The sequence below is a fragment of the Ornithodoros turicata genome, chromosome 4 (assembly GCF_037126465.1).
Source record: "Ornithodoros turicata isolate Travis chromosome 4, ASM3712646v1, whole genome shotgun sequence".
NCBI classification, from domain to species: domain Eukaryota; kingdom Metazoa; phylum Arthropoda; class Arachnida; order Ixodida; family Argasidae; genus Ornithodoros; species Ornithodoros turicata.
The window spans coordinates 18,915,100-18,928,250 of NC_088204.1; positions in this window are offsets into that span (position 1 = coordinate 18,915,100).

The window sequence follows — 13,151 nt, forward strand, 5'->3', positions numbered from 1 at the left end:
ATCCATACGAGATTCATCTCGTAGAACAAATAAGAATATGTCCTCATACAGTGAAGTGCCTTGAAGTGCCTCAGGAACGGAAACAGGGGGCACTCCAAGTAGTAACTGGAGGGGAGTAGATAGAGGAATACAAAAAACACAAAAATGAACTAGAAAGCTAGGGCAGGGGATGAGCGATCGGCTTTTGAAACCGTTTGGGAGCTCCGTACGCTTGTGATCTCTTTTTAACCCGACAACAACACACCACAAAGGTTCTGAATAGTAAATTCACTAAAGATGGGTGTGTCACTAAGTACGTGTGCTGCCAAAAGGCGGTCACCGACCGCACAAACACACACCGACCGACACACACAAACACAAACCGAAACAAGAGCACAGCCCGAAGATAATGCCACGCTCGAGAAATAGTCGACAAAGGGAGATTCCAAGGGGATTTCTCTTTGCCGTTCCAGGAATGGCAGCTGTCAGGATACGAGAAATTCGGATTTTTTCGGAATATTCCGAATCTGAAAAAAAATCATTCGGGGGGTGTTTTCCGGCATTTTTCGGAAAATGCCGAAAACCACGAACCCTAAATTCATACCGCTGTATATGACATAACTATAAGCATTTGTCATTCTTCTTCCATAGTGATTTAAATTAATATCCAGTCTCACCGTCTTCCGCGCTGTAGCTCGGTTTTAAGACGGACAAACCGGACTCGTTGTAGTTGAATGTGTAGCAGTTCCCGTAACCAGGAATCTGGTGTTGTTGAAAGTATCTGTTTTGGGATGTGAAGTAAGAAAAACTGCAGCAACTGCATTTCGACTGCACGTTCCTTGTGTGTACGAAACTGCAGTACATGTACTCGTACATAGGTATAATAGGAACCTAACTTACGTTTCTGAGTTGCAGTCAATGTTATTAAACAAGCATTCGACAATCATGTTTTTCATTTGATGCCCCATACGTATGCTGGTATGCCATGCCCTACGCATGGTGCTGGACACCCATTGTTTGAAGGCTTCTACATCGTCCATTTCTTGCTGTGACATCTGTTGAAAATCATGTAAAAATGTTTACGTAACATAATTTTCCCCTTGTTGAGATGAACAAGATACAGATACATTCTTTTTCCGTCTTTTCTTCCCTAATGGTGAACTGCTTTTCACGTATAAAAATCAGCCTGTATTTAATGGCAGACGAAGTGGAGAGAAATGACAGACGACGATGGAAAGCAGTAGCAGACGCCACTTCTAGAAACATATTGTAGCGTTTAAAGCAAAGTCAATGACCTACATAAGCGAATATTTCGCTTACCAAAACCGATGGCATTTTCGTCTTGTTTGAGCACAGTTTTTTCAGCCATTTTTTCAGGTCGCTCCTGCTGAAAATGTTGTTCTTTTCGCAGAAGACAGACTTGCGGTAGAGGTTCATGTTGCAGATAGTGACCGCCGGCATCTGCAACCCATTCTTCGACTTGGCAAATTCCATATTTACTAATGCGGGATAGCCAACGTAATCCTGTACTAAGACGCAGACCTCCTTCGTCATCAATGATAACAATATCACGAAGACTGCTGCCCAGCAAAGACGTCGAATGTAATGTGCTTTGGAGTTGCATATTGTCCGGAGTCCTACAACGATATTAGACAAGATACCCATGAGCAAATGTGAGCAGAATGAATTCTTCCGTACTGTACACGGGATTCGGTCGGATGTTCTTATTTTCTAGTCCCATCCAACCCAATCCAATGTTCATAGATTCCTGATGTCAATACTCTAACTGCGAAAACGTGAGACAATGAAAAGTGAACTACAGAAAGTCTATTCAAAGCTATACAGAGAGAAATTATCTCGGCAATCACCTTATCAACCAACCTTACGAGCTTCAGGGACCCTGCCGTCCGGCGCCTCCTCTGGGGAAGCCGTCAGGGGCGGCTGCCCCCTCTCGCACGCCCCCTCGTAACGGCTCTTCACTCCACCACAACAAGATTACGCGCAAGATTACGTCTACTCACTTAGAGAGGTGACGAAAGTCATATTTCTTGGTTGCTTCTCCTGCGTACGTCACTCACGTGCAGTAAAAGCACCCTTTACAGGAGACCGCCTCGGACGGGACGGACGCATGTGTTATCTGACTCAACTCCCTGACTGTGCGTTCTGCATTAGTACAAGGCAAAAAAAAAAAAAGAAAGAAAGTGCCCAGACTGAATAAGGTAGTGCCTCAACGCATAGGACAATGACGTCGCTGACGTACTTCTTCAGGACTGCTCGGCTACGCGAGCGCTTCATTGGCTTACCAGTTCCTGCGCTCATAAAACAGAACTTCACAGCATAACATGCCCCTAGCCAACCATCATCTCGAATAACAACGTTCTCTCTCAGCTTTTTTTTTTTCTAAACACTTGTGCAGTCATGTTAGTTGTCACAAAAAGGCATATACACTCTAAAAACTAAACTTCACCGGATAGCACGCTGTGCGCCAACCATTGCCACCAATGATAGGGTTATCGCTTCTGGTTCGAAGAGAGAGGGGGCGTACGCCTTTTTGTGTCATTCATCATATATCCAAAATGACACAAAACAGGCGTATGCCTCTCCCTCTCTCTCTATTCGAATCAGAAGCGATAACCCTATCATTCGAGGCAATGGTTAGCTATGCACTCTAAAAACAGAACTTGACCACATAGTAGAGTGAAGGCCAACCATAGCACAGAATGGTACCTTTATCACTCACAATTTGTGAAAAGCGCGGAGCGTACGCCCTTTTTGGAACTGCGTAAGTGTTTCAAAAAGGCGTACGCCCTCCGTTTTTAGCCAATCAGGGGCAGAACGATGCCATTCGGGATGGTGATTGGCTAAGAGCGTGCTATGTGGCGAAGTTCTCTTTTTGGACTCTTTCTGGAGGAGGCGGTTCTTGCCCAACGACCCCTCTAGCACTTTGCACTCCCCGACGGACTCACGCACCCTCTACGCATCTCCACCCTTCATCCTCCATCCGTCTTTTTTTCTTTTTTTGCTATAGTCGTGACGACGCCCACTTTTTGTGTGGCCAACAACGGCGAGCCGATTCTGTGATTTCCCTCCTGAAATATGAAGTCCTCCACGGATAACCGCAGGCCCAAAGAAAACTACGCACAGTATCGCAACGGAAATAGTGGAAAAAAATTAGTAAAAATTACGCTTTTGTCCCGCCTGCTTGATTTTCGCAAAGAAGCGCGCGCGAAATGTGCGTCTAGAGGAGGAAGTGTCCCCGCCTTCATTTGTTTTGCCTTCTTTGCGATAAGACGGTTGTCACCATCATCAAGGTCAAAGCGGGGGAAAGAAAGGTAAAACAAGAGGCGGCAACACTTCCTCCTCTCCCCGCACCTTCCGTGCGCTCTTCTTTGCGACAATCAAGCAGGCGGGGCAAAAGCGGAATTTTTTCTATAATTTTTTAGACAACTTCTGTTGCGATACTGTGCGTAGTTTTCTTTGGGCCTGCGGTTATCCGTGGAGGACTTCGTATTTCCGTTAAAAAAAAAGTGAGGTTCGCTTGGCAATTTTCCAAGTTCAGTTGAAAAAAAAAATTACCTCAATTAAAAATATTGTCCAGTGTCTTCCTAAATGGCGGCAAAAGTTCCCAGAAAGTAATTGCCGAAAGTCCCACAATCCTCCGGCGAGTACGTCGCCAGTTAGAGTTTTCTATCACTTTAGGTGATACCAATTCCATACCAATTCTATATTCTATTCTATATTCTATTCTATTCTATATTCTATATTCTATTCCATACCGATTCTATACCAATTCCATTCTTAGACGCCACCTCAATATATTACATGCTGACGAGCAATTAAAGGAAATTTTTCCCACTCCCCCATTAGTAGCATTCCGTAGATCGAAAAATTTGCGCCACATCCTCACGTCATCATGCATGATGAAGCGCTCGCCAGGTTGTTATCCCTGTGGTAGTACACGGTGCCAGACCTGTAAATTTATCGCGCCGTCCACCATTGCCTGTAGCACTTTGGGTGACTTCTGTTTGAAAATTTGTCATTCACTCCACTGTAATTCACCCAATATTTGTTACTTGATATTCTGCTGCAAGTGCAATTCACAATACATCGGTGAAACCTCCAACACAATGAGAAAAAGATTTTATGGCCACAAATTTGATATCCTAAATGCCCGCCAAACTCCTGTCGCCATTCACTTCAATCAACCTAATCACGATTTTGAAACTGATTTGAAAATTATATTGCTAGAATCTGGGTTCCGCACCGACATTAAACGTAAGAATAGAGAGTCCTACTTAATTTCGCAATTCAAGTGTCTCACACCAAATGGTCTGAATCTTAGTCCTGGCGCGTTATATCCGCTTATGTAAATTTAGTAGCTATATATCTATATTTATTTGTGCACAATTCTTGAATCCCCACTTTCAGTCATCGTCTGGTACCCCGTTAGATAATCCGTAACCTTCCCTTTTGTCCATTCTGGGCCACTCGTTTCCCATACTCCTGACACCCCTTCCGCGAAACTGGGTTGGCGAGCCTTTTTGTTCACAACAACACCTTTTACTGTTCTTAAACGGTTAGAGGTCACCTATCCGTCTGCCCAGCTATTCATTGCACACAGACATGTGGCACCATATATCCTTTCCTCTTCCCTTTCTTTGTAGAGCTGTGTGTTTAGTCGTGTATATGTCTATACTATATATACTTATGTGTGTCACCACTTCACTTTGTACCTGAGGAAGCGTGGACCTCCACGCGAAAGCTTGTACAAATTAAACTTAAACAAAAATCTTCAGTGTCGGCTTCTGTATTTTGTTTATGTGATCTACAGGACTTGACTCCTCTCTTCGTATACGCACTTTAGGTATAGTACAAAGGTACAAAGGCGTAGAAACACCCTTATTTAACGACAAGGAATACTGCGCACTTCGTACATATAGCTTGTGAGAAGCGACGAACAAAACAAGGAAGAAACAAAACAAAACTCTTCCTTGTTTTGTTCCTCGCTTCTCACAAGCCCTTATTTACCCGGTATGGGTGACTCCTCAAAGCGACGACCAAGTATCGCGAATACGGTGCTCTCAGAAGGCGACGTAGGTTCCTTCACGACGCCCTTTCCAGTCACTCTTTGATCCGAGGTCGTGTTGCTCATCATTCACTCGTAATATCCGTAGACCACAGAGGACCTATAGTAAGAAATAAAGCTTCGAGAAAGTGATCAGATCGCACATATGTAAATATATGCACAGCCGGGTGTCCACGCTAACTATAGACGGATTTTTCGTATTTGGAGAAGTCCTTTTTTTTTTTCTTTTTTTTTTTTTTTGCAGTTGTAAGCGACGACAATATGTTCTACGCCAAAAGCGGCGCCTCACGAGGGCAGCAGCAACCTCCTAAGCGTGCTTTTTGCAGCGGGGTTAGGTGCTAGGGGAAAGGGCAAAAAGCGCACTTCAAGCCGCGCGACAAGAATTCACATCACATTGCTGTTATTTCGGGACCATTTCCTCGCGCTATAATGGTCTCGAGCGTTCTTTTGAAATCGGCAGCGGCATCAGCGCACCGAAATAAACCGATTTTGCATTTGCGCCGAACTTGTGTCTCCAATAATTAAAAAGTTAATTAACGAAGCCTAATTAATACATCGACTTAGGAGGTTGCTGGTTCCATCGAAGGTGTGGCTTTTGGCGTAGAACATATTGTCATCGCTTATAACTGCGAAAAAATGACTTCTCAAAATATAAAAAATCCGTCTATAGTTAGCGTGGACAACCTGTATGTTACGGAGTCAAGATATCCGGCGAAGCTTACCTGTTATTCTGAGCATGTAGTTTGGTAGAGGGCTACACGTTCTGGCAGTTTTGTGAGTGTTTAGACACCTAAAAGGTTTAGACTGTGCACCAACGGCGCTCTAAAAGACGGAGCTTCGCCGAATGACACGTCCAAAGCCAATTGCCGTTCAGAATGATACCGTTCGCTTTCCTGATTTGTTGAGAAACACAAGTGTACGCATTTTTTTCTTTTTCTATCACTTTGCATATATGTTAATTGATAAAAAAAAATGCGTATACACTTTCCGTTTTCAACCAATCAGAGAAGAAAACGATATCATTCTGAATGAACAGTTTGGCTTTGAGCTAGTTATGCTGCGAAGTTCCGTTTTCACAGTGCCTGCGTTTCTACCTGTATACATGGCGTGATTTATCTAGCTTCTCCGTTCATATCCGTTCGCAACCGCATATCTCACTTTTTACCCTTATCTCCGGAATTGAATGTCTTGCACGCCATATAATGTGTTTCAAGTTGAAAACTTGTTTCGGAAACAACCTTTCCGCTTTCGAGTAATTCTATAATGATTTTGTTGCGCTGTTCCGCTTTTTTCGAACTAGGTTTGAAGGATAAGAACAGTGTACATGGGGAGTGCGAAATTTTAAGTTGCTCTCTAGAAAAAGGGGGTACATATGGGGAGTAAATACAGCTTCTAGTCACCCGGAGTGCAATTACACTCCATTTTAGTTCCCTGACACCGACATTTACTCCCCGGAGTTCCCACTCGTCCCTAAACTTCGCAAATTCTATGTTGAGGCACTTCCTCTAGTCTAATGTGACCATACTCTTACGACCCCAAAGCGAGACATCTGCGGTGAAGATGGGGAGGTGCAGTCGGAGTCCACAAAACCCCACTCCATTTATTTTGCCTGTGCCCAATGCCGTTGTTTACTTATTTATTTTCACTTCATATCTTATTCATTTATGTATTTATTTTTTTTTCTTTGCATTTTGACGTACTACCTAGCGTGCATATAAAATACATTAAAAAGGGTTAAGAACTGACCGGTTTGGTACCTCATATTAAAAAGACTAAAACCCCAGCTTTATGTTCTTTTCTGTTTCTTTTCTTTCTATGTTCTTCCAGCTTTTTGTCTCCCCGGCGATGGGGAGTCTTTTTAATATCAAATACTTTGATCAGAACGGTATTGTTTAGTGCGTCTTCATGTTCGCAGATATGGAGGGAAATCTCTGCTGAACTTGCGGGTCAAATCAAATCAAGTCATTTACAGTTGTGGCAACAAACATATTGCAAAGGGGGGGGGGCGGAATGTACGTTTATTCTAAAATAAAGGAGGGGAAAGGTTAGCTTGCGCTACGGCGGCTTGCTATTCCCAGCAAAGGAGAAAAAGAAGAAAAAGGGGAATTGCAAGGGGAAGTCGGCCAAAAAGGCGATATGGCAGCTTGACAAGGGCACAATCCCCGAAAGGTTACACTCGAGTGCCGACAGTATCATAAGGTACAAAGGAAAAGTGACAAGGATTTCATGACTAATGACAATTTGATACGAAATGGTTACCTAACAATGCGAACTACACACAAACTAACAAACACTCTAGACAGATAATTTTATTTTGTTTCCGACCAGCTCCCCCTGTCATTAGAATGATCGCTTTCCACGCCGAGATTGGGAGATAACGCACCGGCTGTACTGTCTGAGATTTTCCCTTTCGGCACAGATCGGCACAGGTTCGGTACATTTCCCCATGAAGTCAGCCCAGAACGCATACTAACCCCCTGCCCCCACTCCTTCCTGCTGTCCTCTATCCATCTGTCCACGTCTGTACAGCGCTTATAGCCACAGTTGCTTCGCGGCGCTAACACGAAATTAAATTAAATTAATCGTTTCGTTTCGGTTCAATTTCGTCAGCGCCGAGGTGGTTGTTCATTATAGCAAGTACATCGAGGCAGCTTGATGAACAAAAACGTGCACAAGTGAGCTTTTTAAGACAAAGTATTGGCTCCTGGATGGTTTGATAGCCAATATGTCTGAATGTTCCATTGACTAGACCATGGAAAGATGCGACCCGGGAGAAGGCCAAGCGGAAGTTGAGACTTCTCCTATTTATCCCCATCTTTTCATTTGGGGTTCGCTGCAGCCAAACACGGGACGCGGAACATCGTCCCACAAATAGGCTGGTTGGACTGCGGTACTGCGACCATAAAAGGGGAACCTGCCTTGCCTAAATCAGGACGTCTGGTCACATTAATCTAGTTCCAGAAGGGTATAAAATAACTCCTTTCTTTCATAGAGTGTGTAGACCACCGATATGTAACCGGAGGGATATATCCGTACGCTGAGGGCATACGATGCATTTACGTCACGACAGTGTTGCACTCAGCGTCCAATAAGGAAAGCGGAGAATCTCTAAAAACAGGTGGTGGTGGTGGTGGTGGTGGTGGTGGTGGTGGTGGAGGTGGAGGTGGAGGTGCCTCTGAAAGGGCTCGCCGTTGTCGGCCTCACAGAGGTGGGCAACGTCACGACTAGACGACTAGACGACTCTGGGGGGACGTGCGTCCTGGGCCGACTTCTAAGGGAACTGTGCCGACATATGTCTGACAGGGTCTGAGGAAAACCCGGAAAAAACGCCAGACAGCAAAGCCAGCACCGGGATTCGAACCCGGGTACCTCCCAGTCTCGACGTGACAGGGTTCTAAAAACAGAACTTCGCCGCATAGCACGGTGTCCGCCTATCATTGCCAGGAATGGCAGGGTTATCGCTTCTGATTCGAAAAGAGAGGGGGGCGTACGGCTTTTTGCGTCCATTATCATATATCCAAATTGACACAAAATGGCGAACGGCCCCCTCTCTCTTCGAATCAGAATCTCTCTTCGAATCTGTCATTCGTGGCAATGGTTGGCGCACAGCGTGCCATGCGGTGAAGTTCTGTTTTTAGGATGCGTATACAATACTACTACAAAATTATGCAATATGTACATATGCAGGCAGCAGATACAGATTTCCCCAAGATCAGCTATACTGTGTATCCTTCGCTCTGTAAAAGATACCGCTGCGGCGATACCGCAGATGGCGAAACTTTCGCCAGTCATATATGTGATGCTCAATAAACATGTCAGAATCTTTGTTTGCCTCCAGATCTGTTTCAATAAATGACGCAAAGTTAGAAAACTCTCTCTCTCTCTCTCTCTCTCTCTCTCTCTCTCTCTCTCTCTGGTACGGTGTCAATATCAGATTCAGCCACTCTCCAGAGCTGTCGAGGAAACACTGCACCCTGGAAATTAACTCAGGAAGGCAACTTTACTCAAGTTGGAACAAGACGTGCAGCAATGCAGCAAATATCACCCGCAGTTTGGCACTTGAATGCTTTGCGAAAAATACCGGGGAAAAAATGCAGAAATTTCTATCAAGGTATCCACATTTGACGCATCTAGGCCTGCGATCTCATCGCAAAAGAAAAAATAAATTTAAAGACACTACAGGCCTTCCTCTCAGCCTAGGCTACTAGGCTAGGCACTAGGCTAGATAGGCTACTTAGGTTACGCCGGTACATTTGACGCATCTAGATCGGCGATCTCATTGCAAAAGAAAAAATAAATGTAAAGACACTACAGGCCTTCCTCTCAGCCTAGGCTACTAGGCTAGGCACTAGGCTAGATAGGCTACTTAGGTTACGCCGGTACATTTGACGCATCTAGATCGGCGATCTCATTGCAAAAGAAAAAATAAATGTAAAGACACTACAGGCCTTCCTCTCAGCCTATGCAACCTAGGTTAAGCCGGTTCATGAATGATTTTTTTCGCAGTGAAATAGCTGAGGGGTACCACGGGTACTACGAAACTGTCACACGTGACTCGGGTACGAATGAGCCTTCTGACAAACCAGTATTTACACGTTATACGGTCTGTTTCGAAGTACGCATTAATTAGCAATGCTCGAGAGCACAGAGACTTTATCACAATGAACAGTGTTCATTATTCAGCTAGGTCGTTCCCCAAAAAAGCAATTTTCCGGGTTAAAGCACTTTCTGAAAAGAAAAAAAAAATCCACAAATAAAAAATAAAAATCTCGTCTCCACCGGAGCGATAAGCCAAGTGTGCTCCCCATAGCAACCATAAACAGAAGCGTTACCCAGGCTTCCTTTGTTCATGCTGCAGCTAGTATTGACCATATTTCCTTGCATATTTCATTGATTTAAAACCGTGCCGCTTTGACCCGAGCCCAGGTGACCTCAAGGTCGGCCTTGAGAGGCAGATGCCGCGATGATTAAAGGGGGCTTAATTTTCCACGGTGACTATTTTAGTGTTTATGCGGCAGTAATCGGGGTGTAAATAACGATACGTGAGTGGGGCGCTGATGCTTGCTTGTATCGTTCATGTCTCGTCGACGATGATCGGTCTTAATCGTGGGAGAGACTTGGTGTTTGTTCTGGGCGTTTTTTTTATACCTTTTTTTCTTTTAATGGACGTGCCACAGGCCTGCCTCTTTGAAGTATCGATGCGGAACATTATTATAAAGCACTGCTGTACATAGCGGTGCTACAAGTAGTGCCACTACTGTGTTCTGTGTGCCACTGTGTTCGCTACTTTTAATACCCTACACTGTTAAAAATGAACTTCACCGCATAGCACGTCCTTAGCCAACCATAATCCCGTATGATATCGTTCTCGGTCCTGATTTGTTGAAAACGGGAGGCGTACGCCTTTTTTGTACACATATGTACGGCATAATTGGTACAAAAAAGGCGTACGCCTCCCGTTTTCAACAAATCAGGACCGAGAACGATATCATTCGGGATTATGGTTGGTTAAGAGCGTGCTATGCGGTGAAGTTCATTTTTAAGAGTGTATAGTCAGACAGCAAACTTCAGGCCGTAAACGGAACGGTCGTAACTTCACCTGTAGCCTCAACAACCATAATTTCGAATGACATCATTCTCTACCCTGATCTGTTGACGACGGGAGGCGTACGCCTTTGTTGTGAGCACGTACATATTGTCACAAAAAACGGCGAACGCCCCCCGTTTTTCAACAGATCAGGGGAGAGAACGATGCCATTCGAGATGATTGTTGGTGAGGCTACAGGTGAAGTTACGACCGTTCCGTTTACGGCCTGAAGTTTGCCGTCTGACTATAGGGTATTAGGCGGTAGCTTTATATGCACTCTAAAAGCAGTACTTCATCGCGTAGCACGCTGTGCGCCAACCATTGCCACGAATGATAGGCTTATCGCTTCTAATTCGAAGAGAGGGAGGGGGCGTACGCCTTTTTGTGTCAATTTGAATATATGATAATTGACAACAACAACAGATAAATTAATGATGATGAATGGGGAAATCAGCCACATGACATGGGGCCCACTACCCCAAGGGAAAATGGACGGAATGAGATGTGACATGGTGATGAGACGATGAACGACGCTCAAGTGAGTGGTACACTCTAAAAACAGATGGTGGTGGTGGTGCTGGTGCTGGTGGTGGTGACGGAAACCGGCTCGTCGTTGTTGGCCTCACTTATGTGGCCAGCGTCACGACTATAGCTAGGATGAGATGGGATGATATGATAACAGATCGCCTGACCAGCCTCGGGTACTCCATCTCTCTCGCAACACTACTTGGCACACGGAGCAGTGACGTAACCGCGGCGCTTCTCCACTACCTGCGTGAGACCGGTCTCCTCAGCAGCCCGTGACATCGTATGTGGGACGGCGGAAGACCTCTGACCCCCCATCGCCTTACTTTTAACTACCGCAGGACTACGCACTAACGAATCATTTAATAAGGAATAGCAAGCTGTTCATTCTGGCTGACCTTTCCTCGTTGGCTCCCAGGGCCTGGACAATCCTCACCGACGGGAAAGTGGCTCGCTCTGGAGGCGCTGGCATGTTACTCTGCCGCAGTCATCAATGACACCTACACCACGATAGTCGCTCTCCACCCCGAACTTGTATCCCTGGGACACGGCGTGGTATTCCAATGGATTCCGAGCCATTTCGGACTTTCTGGCAATGATCGTGCTGAAGCTCTCGCTCGGCAAGCCAACGCCACTGAGCAACCAACAGTCCTTCCCCTTGCGCTCTCTATGTGCCAGCTGAAAATCCGCCGCTTTATTGCCAACTGCACGCAGCTCTTTCAGCAAGGAGCTATACGCACCAATGCCTTCCTTAAATCCATTGACCCGCTAATGACACATGCTGTGCCTGGCCGCATCCCGCCCATCGAGGAACCGTTGCTTCATCGGCTGCGGCTGAATGTGGCACGAACTCCACTCCTCCTCTTTAAGATGAACCAACATCCATCACTTCTTTGCCCCACGTGCCATGTAGAAGCTGACGTGCCACACATACTCCTTGCCTGCCAGCGGTACGAAGATCACGGGTCCTGTCTCCGGCGCCGTCTCGCTCATCTAGGCTACCGAGAGCTTTCCCTCGCGGTGCTACTTGGCCCTACTCAGCACTCTGAAGTCACGTCTGCGCTGACAAGATTGCTTCGGGAATCTAAACTCTTGGGCACTCTCTGATACCTCCTATATGACTGTCTGCACAACGATTAGTGAAGGAGCTGTCTTTTCCTGTATTTCTTCATAATTTTCTGTTTCTCTGCTGCTTTTATATTCCTTTTGTTTGTTTGCTTGCTTTTGGGAATAGCAAGCCTACATCATGGCTAACCTTTCCCTCCTGTTTTCTCTTTTTTTTTTTCTCATCAGTAAACGTATCCCCCCCTCACCGGTGTAGAGGATGTCCGCTAGCGTGCCAGGGCTGGAGTGAGGGAGGTGGGCTTCACACGCAGAATGGTATGCTCGGCATTCTCGCAGGATGTGTTCGATTGTTTCAGGTTGTTGACAGTGACCACAGCCGGCATCACCCCTAGAGCCGATCTTGAATAGTTGAGAGTTGGTGAACGCAGATCCAGTGCGTAGCCTATGAAGTATGGTCTGTATGCCTCGAGGAAGGTTTTTCATGGGAAGAAGGGGGCGATGATGGTGCATGATGTCCCGTATCCCAGGGTGGCGCCGTTCAACAAGCAGCTGAACGGCCATTTGCCAGTCGGTGTCGTCCGGAGTTGGTAAACAAGGGTTGCAGCTCAGGTGTGCCGAGGACGCTATAGCAGATCCGCCCTTTCGTTGCCGCCGATACCGACGTGGGACGGACCGCATAGCACGCTCTTAGCCAATCACCATCCCGAATGACATCGTTCTGCCCCCTGATTGGTTAAAAACGGGAGGCGTACGACTTTTTGGAACACTTATGCAGTTACAAAAAAGGCGTACGCCCCGCGCTTTCCACAAACAACAACAATTATATTCTGACGATGAAGTGGTTTTCCACAAATTGGGGGTAATAAAGGTATCACCCGAACAAAGAAACCCTGTTTCATAGTCTTTTTG